The sequence below is a fragment of the Ascidia mentula genome, chromosome 5 (assembly GCF_947561715.1).
Source record: "Ascidia mentula chromosome 5, kaAscMent1.1, whole genome shotgun sequence".
NCBI lineage: Eukaryota > Metazoa > Chordata > Ascidiacea > Phlebobranchia > Ascidiidae > Ascidia > Ascidia mentula.
Genome location: NC_138570.1, coordinates 4,300,732 through 4,310,219, shown reverse-complemented (window position 1 = coordinate 4,310,219; position 9,488 = coordinate 4,300,732). Strand labels below are relative to the sequence as shown.

The 9,488-nt window shown below is 44.7% G+C and overlaps 22 non-coding genes across 22 annotated transcripts; all 22 read left to right on the top strand.

The window, feature by feature from the left end:
- Positions 1 to 265: 265 nt before the first annotated feature.
- Positions 266 to 338, top strand: Trnar-ucg (transfer RNA arginine (anticodon UCG)). The gene has a single exon. It is a non-coding gene; the product is annotated as a tRNA-Arg (tRNA).
- A 130-nt stretch (positions 339 to 468) lies between these two features.
- Trnar-ucg (transfer RNA arginine (anticodon UCG)) lies at positions 469 to 541 on the top strand. Its single transcript has one exon. It is a non-coding gene; the product is annotated as a tRNA-Arg (tRNA).
- Positions 542 to 1,078: 537 nt separating this feature from the next.
- On the top strand, positions 1,079 to 1,151 carry Trnar-ucg (transfer RNA arginine (anticodon UCG)). Its single transcript has one exon. It is a non-coding gene; the product is annotated as a tRNA-Arg (tRNA).
- A 932-nt stretch (positions 1,152 to 2,083) lies between these two features.
- Positions 2,084 to 2,156, top strand: Trnar-acg (transfer RNA arginine (anticodon ACG)). Its single transcript has one exon. It is a non-coding gene; the product is annotated as a tRNA-Arg (tRNA).
- A 133-nt stretch (positions 2,157 to 2,289) lies between these two features.
- On the top strand, positions 2,290 to 2,362 carry Trnar-ucg (transfer RNA arginine (anticodon UCG)). Its single transcript has one exon. It is a non-coding gene; the product is annotated as a tRNA-Arg (tRNA).
- A 131-nt stretch (positions 2,363 to 2,493) lies between these two features.
- On the top strand, positions 2,494 to 2,566 carry Trnar-ucg (transfer RNA arginine (anticodon UCG)). Its single transcript has one exon. It is a non-coding gene; the product is annotated as a tRNA-Arg (tRNA).
- Positions 2,567 to 2,696: 130 nt separating this feature from the next.
- On the top strand, positions 2,697 to 2,769 carry Trnar-ucg (transfer RNA arginine (anticodon UCG)). The gene has a single exon. It is a non-coding gene; the product is annotated as a tRNA-Arg (tRNA).
- Positions 2,770 to 2,899: 130 nt separating this feature from the next.
- Trnar-ucg (transfer RNA arginine (anticodon UCG)) lies at positions 2,900 to 2,972 on the top strand. Its single transcript has one exon. It is a non-coding gene; the product is annotated as a tRNA-Arg (tRNA).
- A 335-nt stretch (positions 2,973 to 3,307) lies between these two features.
- Trnar-ucg (transfer RNA arginine (anticodon UCG)) lies at positions 3,308 to 3,380 on the top strand. Its single transcript has one exon. It is a non-coding gene; the product is annotated as a tRNA-Arg (tRNA).
- Positions 3,381 to 4,312: 932 nt separating this feature from the next.
- Positions 4,313 to 4,385, top strand: Trnar-ucg (transfer RNA arginine (anticodon UCG)). Its single transcript has one exon. It is a non-coding gene; the product is annotated as a tRNA-Arg (tRNA).
- Positions 4,386 to 5,316: 931 nt separating this feature from the next.
- Trnar-ucg (transfer RNA arginine (anticodon UCG)) lies at positions 5,317 to 5,389 on the top strand. Its single transcript has one exon. It is a non-coding gene; the product is annotated as a tRNA-Arg (tRNA).
- A 333-nt stretch (positions 5,390 to 5,722) lies between these two features.
- Positions 5,723 to 5,795, top strand: Trnar-acg (transfer RNA arginine (anticodon ACG)). Its single transcript has one exon. It is a non-coding gene; the product is annotated as a tRNA-Arg (tRNA).
- Positions 5,796 to 5,928: 133 nt separating this feature from the next.
- Trnar-ucg (transfer RNA arginine (anticodon UCG)) lies at positions 5,929 to 6,001 on the top strand. The gene has a single exon. It is a non-coding gene; the product is annotated as a tRNA-Arg (tRNA).
- Positions 6,002 to 6,541: 540 nt separating this feature from the next.
- Positions 6,542 to 6,614, top strand: Trnar-ucg (transfer RNA arginine (anticodon UCG)). The gene has a single exon. It is a non-coding gene; the product is annotated as a tRNA-Arg (tRNA).
- Positions 6,615 to 7,358: 744 nt separating this feature from the next.
- Positions 7,359 to 7,431, top strand: Trnar-ucg (transfer RNA arginine (anticodon UCG)). Its single transcript has one exon. It is a non-coding gene; the product is annotated as a tRNA-Arg (tRNA).
- Positions 7,432 to 7,562: 131 nt separating this feature from the next.
- Positions 7,563 to 7,635, top strand: Trnar-ucg (transfer RNA arginine (anticodon UCG)). The gene has a single exon. It is a non-coding gene; the product is annotated as a tRNA-Arg (tRNA).
- Positions 7,636 to 8,379: 744 nt separating this feature from the next.
- Trnar-ucg (transfer RNA arginine (anticodon UCG)) lies at positions 8,380 to 8,452 on the top strand. Its single transcript has one exon. It is a non-coding gene; the product is annotated as a tRNA-Arg (tRNA).
- Positions 8,453 to 8,583: 131 nt separating this feature from the next.
- Positions 8,584 to 8,656, top strand: Trnar-ucg (transfer RNA arginine (anticodon UCG)). The gene has a single exon. It is a non-coding gene; the product is annotated as a tRNA-Arg (tRNA).
- A 131-nt stretch (positions 8,657 to 8,787) lies between these two features.
- Trnar-ucg (transfer RNA arginine (anticodon UCG)) lies at positions 8,788 to 8,860 on the top strand. Its single transcript has one exon. It is a non-coding gene; the product is annotated as a tRNA-Arg (tRNA).
- Positions 8,861 to 8,990: 130 nt separating this feature from the next.
- Positions 8,991 to 9,063, top strand: Trnar-acg (transfer RNA arginine (anticodon ACG)). Its single transcript has one exon. It is a non-coding gene; the product is annotated as a tRNA-Arg (tRNA).
- A 131-nt stretch (positions 9,064 to 9,194) lies between these two features.
- Trnar-ucg (transfer RNA arginine (anticodon UCG)) lies at positions 9,195 to 9,267 on the top strand. Its single transcript has one exon. It is a non-coding gene; the product is annotated as a tRNA-Arg (tRNA).
- A 131-nt stretch (positions 9,268 to 9,398) lies between these two features.
- Trnar-ucg (transfer RNA arginine (anticodon UCG)) lies at positions 9,399 to 9,471 on the top strand. Its single transcript has one exon. It is a non-coding gene; the product is annotated as a tRNA-Arg (tRNA).
- The last annotated feature ends 17 nt before the right edge of the window (positions 9,472 to 9,488 follow it).

Here is a 9,488-nt window from a genome sequence, read left to right as displayed (position 1 = left end):
TTTTTATCGACTAGTGTGGCTGGACAAGGATCAAATATTCCATGTGTGTATGCAAATTTCGTGGGCGCGTGAGGCAATGGATAACGCGTCTGACTTCGGATCAAAAGATTCCAGGTTCGAGTCCTGGCGTGCTCGTTTTTTCATCAATATTATGGAGGACAAACATAAAATCGGGAATGATTCGAGTCGTGGGGAGACTGTTGTCTTAATCGTCTAGTGTGGCTGGACAAGGATCAAATATTCCATGTGTGTATGCAAATTTCGTGGGCGCGTGGCGCAATGGATAACGCGTCTGACTTCGGATCAGAAGATTCCAGGTTCGAGTCCTGGCGTGCTCGTTTTTTCATCAATATTATGGAGGACAAGCATAAAATCGGGAATGATTCGAGTGGTGAGGAGACTGTTGTTTTAATCGACTATTGTGGCTGGACAAGGATAAAAAATTCCATGAGTGTATGTATATTTCGTGGGCGCGTGGCGCAATGGATAACGCGTCTGACTTCGGATCAGAAGATTCCAGGTTCGAGTCCTGGCGTGCTCGCTTTTTTCATCAATATTATGGAGGACAAGCATAAAATCGGGAATGATTCGAGTCGTGGGGAGACTGTTGCTTTTATCGACTAGTGTGGCTGGAGAAGGATCAAATATTCCATGTGTGTATGCAAATTACGTGGGCGCGTGGCGCAATGGATAACGCGTCTGACTTCGGATCAAAAGATTCCAGGTTCGAGTCCTGGCGTGCTCGTTTTTTCAACAATATTATGGAGGACAAACATAAAATCGGGAGTGATTCGAGTCGTGTGGAGACTGTTGACTTAATCGACTATTGTGGCTGGACAAGGATCAAATATTCCATGTGTGTATGTAAATTTTGTGGGCGCGTGGTTCAATGGATAACGCGTCTGACTTCGGATCAGAAGATTCCAGGTTCGAGTCCTGGCGTGCTCGTTTTTTCATCAATATTATGGAGGACAAACATAAAATCGGGAGTGATTCGAGTCGTGTGGAGACTGTTGACTTAATCGACTATTGTGGCTGGACAAGGATCAAATATTACATGTGTGTATGTAAATTTCGTGGGCGCGTGGCGCAATGGATAACGCGTCTGACTTCGGATCAGAAGATTCCAGGTTCGAGTCCTGGCGTGCTCGTTTTTTCAACAATATTATGGAGGACAAACATAAAATCGGGAGTGATTCGAGTCGTGTGGAGACTGTTGACTTAATCGACTATTGTGGCTGGACAAGGATCAAATATTCCATGTGTGTATGTAAATTTTGTGGGCGCGTGGTTCAATGGATAACGCGTCTGACTTCGGATCAGAAGATTCCAGGTTCGAGTCCTGGCGTGCTCGTTTTTTCAACAATATTATGGAGGACAAACATAAAATCGGGAGTGATTCGAGTCGTGTGGAGACTGTGGACTTAATCGACTATTGTGGCTGGACAAGGATCAAATATTCCATGTGTGTATGTAAATTTCGTGGGCGCGTGGCGCAATGGATTACGCGTCTGACTTCGGATAAGAAGATTCCAGGTTCGAGTCCTGGCGTGCTCGCTTTTTTCGTCAATATCGTTAGGGCACAAGTATAAAATCGGGAATGATTTTTGTCGTGGCAAGACTGTTCTTTTAATCGAATATTGTAGCTTGACAAGGAAAAAATATTCAATTTGTTAATGTTACTGACGTGGGCGCGTGGCGCAATGGATAACGCGTCTGACTACGGATCAGAAGATTCCAGGTTCGAGTTTTTTCATCAATATCGTTGGAGAACAAGCATAAAATCGGAAATGATTCGAGTCGTGGGGAGACTGTTGTTTAAATCGACTATAGTGGCTGGACAAAGATCAAATATTCCCTGTGTGTATGTAACTTTCATGGTCACGTGGCGCAATGGATAACGCGTCTGACTTCGGATCAGAAGAATCCAGGTTCGAGTCCTGGTGTGCTCGCTTTTTTCATCAATATTATGGAGGACAAGCATAAAATCGGGAATGATTCGAGTCGTGGGGAGCCTGTTGTTTTAATCCAATATAGTTGTTGGACAAGGATCAAATATTCAGTTCGTTAATGTTACTGACGTGGGCGCGTGGCGCAATGGATAACGCGTCTGACTACGGATCAGAAGATTCCAGGTTCGAGTCCTGGCGTGCTCGCTTTTTTTCATCAATATTGTTGGAGCACAAGCATAAAATCGGGAATGATTCGAGTCGTGAGGAGATTGTTGTTTTAATCGACTATTGTGGCTGGACAAGGATCAAATATTCCATGTGTGTATGTAAATTTCGTGGGCGCGTGGCGCAATGGATAACGCGTCTGACTTCGGATCAGAAGATTCCAGGTTCGAGTCCTGGCGTGCTCGCTTTTTTCATCAATATTATGGAGGACAAACATAAAATCGGGATTGATTCGAGTCGTGTGGAGACTGTTGTCTTAATCGACTATTGTGGCTGGACAAGGATCAAATATTCCATGTGTATATCCAAATTTCGTGGGCGCGTGGCGCAATGGATAACGCGTCTGACTTCGGATCAGAAGATTCCAGGTTCGAGTCCTGGCGTGCTCGTTTTTTCATCAATATTATGGAGGACAAACATAAAATCGGGAGTGATTCGAGTCGTGTGGAGACTGTTGTCTTAATCGACTATTGTGGCTGGACAAGGATCAAATATTCCATGTGTGTATGTAAATTTCGTGGGCGCGTGGCGCAATGGATAACGCGTCTGACTTCGGATCAGAAGATTCCAGGTTCGAGTCCTGGCGTGCTCGCTTTTTCATCAATATTATGGAGGACAAACATAAAATCGGGAGTGATTCGAGTCGTGTGGAGACTGTTGTCTTAATCGACTATTGTGGCTGGACAAGGATCAAATATTCCATGTGTATATGCAATTTTCGTGGGCGCGTGGCGCAATGGATAACGCGTCTGACTTCGGATCAGAAGATTCCAGGTTCGAGTCCTGGCGTGCTCGCTTTTTTCATCAATATTATGGAGGACAAGCATAAAATCGGGAATGATTCGAGTCGTGGTGAGACTGTTGCTTTTATCGACTAGTGTGGCTGGACAAGGATCAAATATTCCATGTGTATATGCAAATTTCGTGGCCGCGTGGCGCAATGGATAACGCGTCTGACTTCGGTTCAGAAGATTCCAGGTTCGAGTCCTGGCGTGCTCGCTTTTTTCATCAATATTATGGAGGACAAGCATAAAATCGGGAATGATTCGAGTCGTGGTGAGACTGTTGCTTTTATCGACTAGTGTGGCTGGACAAGGATCAAATATTCCATGTGTGTATGCAAATGTCGTGGGCGCGTGGCGCAATGGATAACGCGTCTGACTTCGGATCAGAAGATTCCAGGTTCGAGTCCTGGCGTGCTCGTTTTTTCAACAATATTATGGAGGACAAACATAAAATCGGGAGTGATTCGAGTCGTGTGGAGACTGTTGACTTAATCGACTATTGTGGCTGGACAAGGATCAAATATTCCATGTGTGTATGTAAATTTTGTGGGCGCGTGGTTCAATGGATAACGCGTCTGACTTCGGATCAGAAGATTCCAGGTTCGAGTCCTGGCGTGCTCGTTTTTTCAACAATATTATGGAGGACAAACATAAAATCGGGAGTGATTCGAGTCGTGTGGAGACTGTGGACTTAATCGACTATTGTGGCTGGACAAGGATCAAATATTCCATGTGTGTATGTAAATTTCGTGGGCGCGTGGCGCAATGGATTACGCGTCTGACTTCGGATAAGAAGATTCCAGGTTCGAGTCCTGGCGTGCTCGCTTTTTTCGTCAATATCGTTAGGGCACAAGTATAAAATCGGGAATGATTTTTGTCGTGGCAAGACTGTTCTTTTAATCGAATATTGTAGCTTGACAAGGAAAAAATATTCAATTTGTTAATGTTACTGACGTGGGCGCGTGGCGCAATGGATAACGCGTCTGACTACGGATCAGAAGATTCCAGGTTCGAGTTTTTTCATCAATATCGTTGGAGAACAAGCATAAAATCGGAAATGATTCGAGTCGTGGGGAGACTGTTGTTTAAATCGACTATAGTGGCTGGACAAAGATCAAATATTCCCTGTGTGTATGTAACTTTCATGGGCACGTGGCGCAATGGATAACGCGTCTGACTTCGGATCAGAAGAATCCAGGTTCGAGTCCTGGTGTGCTCGCTTTTTTCATCAATATTATGGAGGACAAGCATAAAATCGGGAATGATTCGAGTCGTGGGGAGACTGTTGCTTTTATCGACTAGTGTGGCTGGAGAAGGATCAAATATTCCATGTGTGTATGCAAATTTCGTGGGCGCGTGGCGCAATGGATAACGCGTCTGACTTCGGATCAGAAGATTCCAGGTTCGAGTCCTGGCGTGCTCGTTTTTTCAACAATATTATGGAGGACAAACATAAAATCGGGAGTGATTCGAGTCGTGTGGAGACTGTGGACTTAATCGACTATTGTGGCTGGACAAGGATCAAATATTCCATGTGTGTATGTAAATTTCGTGGGCGCGTGGCGCAATGGATTACGCGTCTGACTTCGGATAAGAAGATTCCAGGTTCGAGTCCTGGCGTGCTCGCTTTTTTCGTCAATATCGTTAGGGCACAAGTATAAAATCGGGAATGATTTTTGTCGTGGCAAGACTGTTCTTTTAATCGAATATTGTAGCTTGACAAGGAAAAAATATTCAATTTGTTAATGTTACTGACGTGGGCGCGTGGCGCAATGGATAACGCGTCTGACTACGGATCAGAAGATTCCAGGTTCGAGTTTTTTCATCAATATCGTTGGAGAACAAGCATAAAATCGGGAATGATTCGAGTCGTGGTGAGACTGTTGTTTTTATCGACTAGTGTGGCTGGACAAGGATCAAATATTCCATGTGTGTATGCATGTTTCGTGGGCGCGTGGCGCAATGGATAACGCGTCTGACTTCGGATCAAAAGATTCCAGGTTCGAGTCCTGGCGTGCTCGTTTTTTCATCAATATTATGGAGGACAAACATAAAATCGGGAGTGATTCGAGTCGTGGGGAGACTGTTGTCTTAATCGACTAGTGTGGCTGGACAAGGATCAAATATTCCATGTGTGTATGCAAATTTCGTGGCGCGTGGCGCAATGGATAACGCGTCTGACTTCGGATCAGAAGATTCCAGGTTCGAGTCCTGGCGTGCTCGCTTTTTTCATCAATATTATGGAGGACAAGCATAAAATCGGGAATGATTCGAGTCGTGGTGAGACTGTTGCTTTTATCGACTAGTGTGGCTGGAGAAGGATCAAATATTCCATGTGTGTATGCAAATTTCGTGGGCGCGTGGCGCAATGGATAACGCGTCTGACTTCGGATCAGAAGATTCCAGGTTCGAGTCCTGGCGTGCTCGTTTTTTCAACAATATTATGGAGAACAAACATAAAATCGGGAGTGATTCGAGTCGTGTGGAGACTGTTAACTTAATCGACTATTGTGGCTGGACAAGGATCAAATATTCCATGTGTGTATGTAAATTTTGTGGGCGCGTGGTTCAATGGATAACGCGTCTGACTTCGGATCAGAAGATTCCAGGTTCGAGTCCTGGCGTGCTCGTTTTTTCATCAATATTATGGAGGACAAGCATAAAATCGGGAATGATTCGAGTCGTGGGGAGACTGTTGTTTTAATCCAATATAGTTGTTGGACAAGGATCAAATATTCAGTTTGTTAATGTTACTGACGTGGGCGCGTGGCGCAATGGATAACGCGTCTGACTACGGATCAGAAGATTCCAGGTTCGAGTCCTGGCGTGCTCGCTTTTTTTCATCAATATCGTTGGAGCACAAGCATAAAATCGGGAATGATTCGAGTCGTGGTGAGACTGTTGCTTTTATCGACTAGTGTGGCTGGACAAGGATCAAATATTCCATGTGTGTATGCAAATTTCGTGGGCGCGTGGCGCAATGGATAACGCGTCTGACTTCGGATCAGAAGATTCCAGGTTCGAGTCCTGGCGTGCTCGCTTTTTTCATCAATATCGTTGGAGCATAAGCATAAAATCGGGAATGATTCGAGTCGTGAGGAGACTGTTGTTTTAATCGACTATTGTGGCTGGACAAGGATCAAAAGTTCCATGAGTGTATGTATATTTCGTGGCCGCGTGGCGCAATGGATAACGCGTCTGACTTCGGATCAGAAGATTCCAGGTTCGAGCCCTGGCGTGCTCGTTTTTTTCATCAATATCATGGAGGACAAACATAAAATCGGCAGTGATTCGAGTAGTGGGGAGACTGTTGTTTTTATCGACTATTGTGGCTGGACAAGGATCAAAAATTCCATGAGTGTATGTATATTTCGTGGCCGCGTGGCGCAATGGTTAACGCGTCTGACTTCGGATCAGAAGATTCCAGGTTCGAGTCCTGGCGTGCTCGATTTTTTCATCAATATTATGGAGGACAAACATAAAATCGGGAGTGATTCGAGTCGTGTGGAGACTGTTGTCTTAATGGACTATTGTGGCTGGACAAGGATCAAATATTCCATGTGTGTATGTAAATTTCGTGGGCGCGTGGCGCAATGGATAACGCGTCTGACTTCGGATCAGAAGATTCCAGGTTCGAGTCCTGGCGTGCTCGCTGTTTTTCATCAACATCGTTGGAGCACAAGCATAAAATCGGGAATGATTCGAGTCGTGGGGAGACTGTTGTTTTAATCCAATATAGTTGTTGGACAAGGATCAAATATTCAATTTGTTAATGTTACTGACGTGGGCGCGTGGGGCAATGAATAACGCGTCTGACTTCGGATCAGAAGATTCCAGGTTCGAGTCCTGGCGTGCTCGATTTTTCATCAATATCGTTGGAGCACAAACATAAAATCGGGAATATTTCGAATCGTGAGGAGACTGTTGTTTTAATCGACTATTGTGGCTGGACAAGGATCAAAAATTCCATGAGTGTATGTATATTTCGTGGGCGCGTGGCGCAATGGATAACGCGTCTGTCTTCGGATCAGAAGATTCCAGGTTCGAGTCCTGGCGTGCTCGCTTTTTTCAACAATATTATGGAGGACAAGCATAAAATCGGGAATGATTCGATTCGTGAGGAGACTGTTGTTTTAATCGACTATTGTGGCTGGACAAGGATCAAAAATTCCATGAGTGTATGTATATTTCGTGGGCGCGTGGCGCAATGGATAACGCGTCTGACTTCGGATCAGAAGATTCCAGGTTCGAGTCCAGGCGTGCTCGTTTTTTCATCAATATTATGGAGGATAAGCATAAAATCGGGAATGATTCGAGTCGTGGGGAGACTGTTGTTTTAATCCAATATAGTTGTTGGACAAGGATCAAAAATTCCATGAGTGTATGTATATTTCGTGGGCGCGTGGCGCAATGGATAACGCGTCTGACTTCGGATCAGAAGATTCCAGGTTCGAGTCCTGGCGTGCTCGCTTTTTTCAACAATATTATGGAGGACAAACATAAAATCGGGAGTGATTCGAGTCGTGTGGAGACTGTTGTCTTAATGGACTATTGTGGCTGGACAAGGATCAAATATTCTATGTGTGTATGTAAATTTCGTGGGCGCGTGGCGCAATGGATAACGCGTCTGACTTCGGATCAGAAGATTCCAGGTTCGAGTCCTGGCGTGCTCGCTGTTTTTCATCAACATCGTTGGAGCACAAGCATAAAATCGGGAATGATTCGAGTCGTGGGGAGACTGTTGTTTTAATCCAAAATAGTTGTTGGACAAGGATCAAATATTCAATTTGTTAATGTTACTGACGTGGGCGCGTGGGGCAATGAATAACGCGTCTGACTTCGGATCAGAAGATTCCAGGTTCGAGTCCTGGCGTGCTCGTTTTTTCATCAATATCGTTGGAGCACAAACATAAAATAGGGAATATTTCGAGTCGTGAGGAGACTGTTGTTTTAATCGACTATTGTGGCTGGACAAGGATCAAAAATTCCATGAGTGTATGTATATTTCGTGGGCGCGTGGCGCAATGGATAACGCGTCTGTCTTCGGATCAGAAGATTCCAGGTTCGAGTCCTGGCGTGCTCGCTTTTTTCAACAATATTATGGAGGACAAGCATAAAATCGGGAATGATTCGATTCGTGAGGAGACTGTTGTTTTAATCGACTATTGTGGCTGGACAAGGATCAAAAATTCCATGAGTGTATGTATATTTCGTGGGCGCGTGGCGCAATGGATAACGCGTCTGACTTCGGATCAGAAGATTCCAGGTTCGAGTCCAGGCGTGCTCGTTTTTTCATCAATATTATGGAGGATAAGCATAAAATCGGGAATGATTCGAGTCGTGGGAAGACTGTTGTTTTAATCCAATATAGTTGTTGGACAAGGATCAAAAATTCCATGAGTGTATGTATATTTCGTGGGCGCGTGGCGCAATGGATAACGCGTCTGACTTCGGATCAGAAGATTCCAGGTTCGAGTCCTGGCGTGCTCGCTTTTTTCAACAATATTATGGAGGACAAGCATAAAATCGGGAATGATTCGAGTCGTGAGGAGACTGTTGTTTTAATCGACTATTGTGGCTGGACAAGGATCAAAAATTCCATGAGTGTATGTATATTTCGTGGGCGCGTGGCGCAATGGATAACGCGTCTGACTTCGGATCAGAAGATTCCAGGTTCGAGTCCTGGCGTGCTCGCTTTTTTCAACAATATTATGGAGGACAAGCATAAAATCGGGAATGATTCGAGTCGTGAGGAGACTGTTGTTTTAATCGACTATTGTGGCTGGACAAGGATCAAAAATTCCATGAGTGTATGTATATTTCGTGGGCGCGTGGCGCAATGGATAACGCGTCTGACTTCGGATCAGAAGATTCCAGGTTCGAGTCCTGGCGTGCTCGTTTTTTCATCAATATTATAGAGGACAAGCATAAAATCGGGAATGATTCGAGTCGTGGGGAGACGGTTGTTTTAATCCAATATAGTTGTTGGACAAGGATCAAATATTCAATTTGTTAACGTTACTGAGGTGGGCGCGTGGCGCAATGGATAACGCGTCTGACTACGGATCAGAAGATTCCAGGTTCGAGTCCTGGCGTGCTCGCTTTTTTCAACAATATTATGGAGGACAAGCATAAAATCGGGAATGATTCGAGTCGTGAGGAGACTGTTGTTTTAATCGACTATTGTGGCTGGACAAGGATCAAAAATTCCATGAGTGTATGTATATTTCGTGGGCGCGTGGCGCAATGGATAACGCGTCTGACTTCGGATCAGAAGATTCCAGGTTCGAGTCCTGGCGTGCTCGATTTTTTCATCAATATTATGGAGGACAAACATAAAATCGGGAGTGATTCGAGTCGTGTGGAGACTGTTGTCTTAATCGACTATTGTGGCTGGACAAGGATCAAATATTCCATGTGTGTATGTAAATTTCGTGGGCGCGTGGCGCAATGGATAACGCGTCTGACTTCGGATCAGAAGATTCCAGGTTCGAGTCCTGGCGTGCTCGTTTTTTCATCAATATTA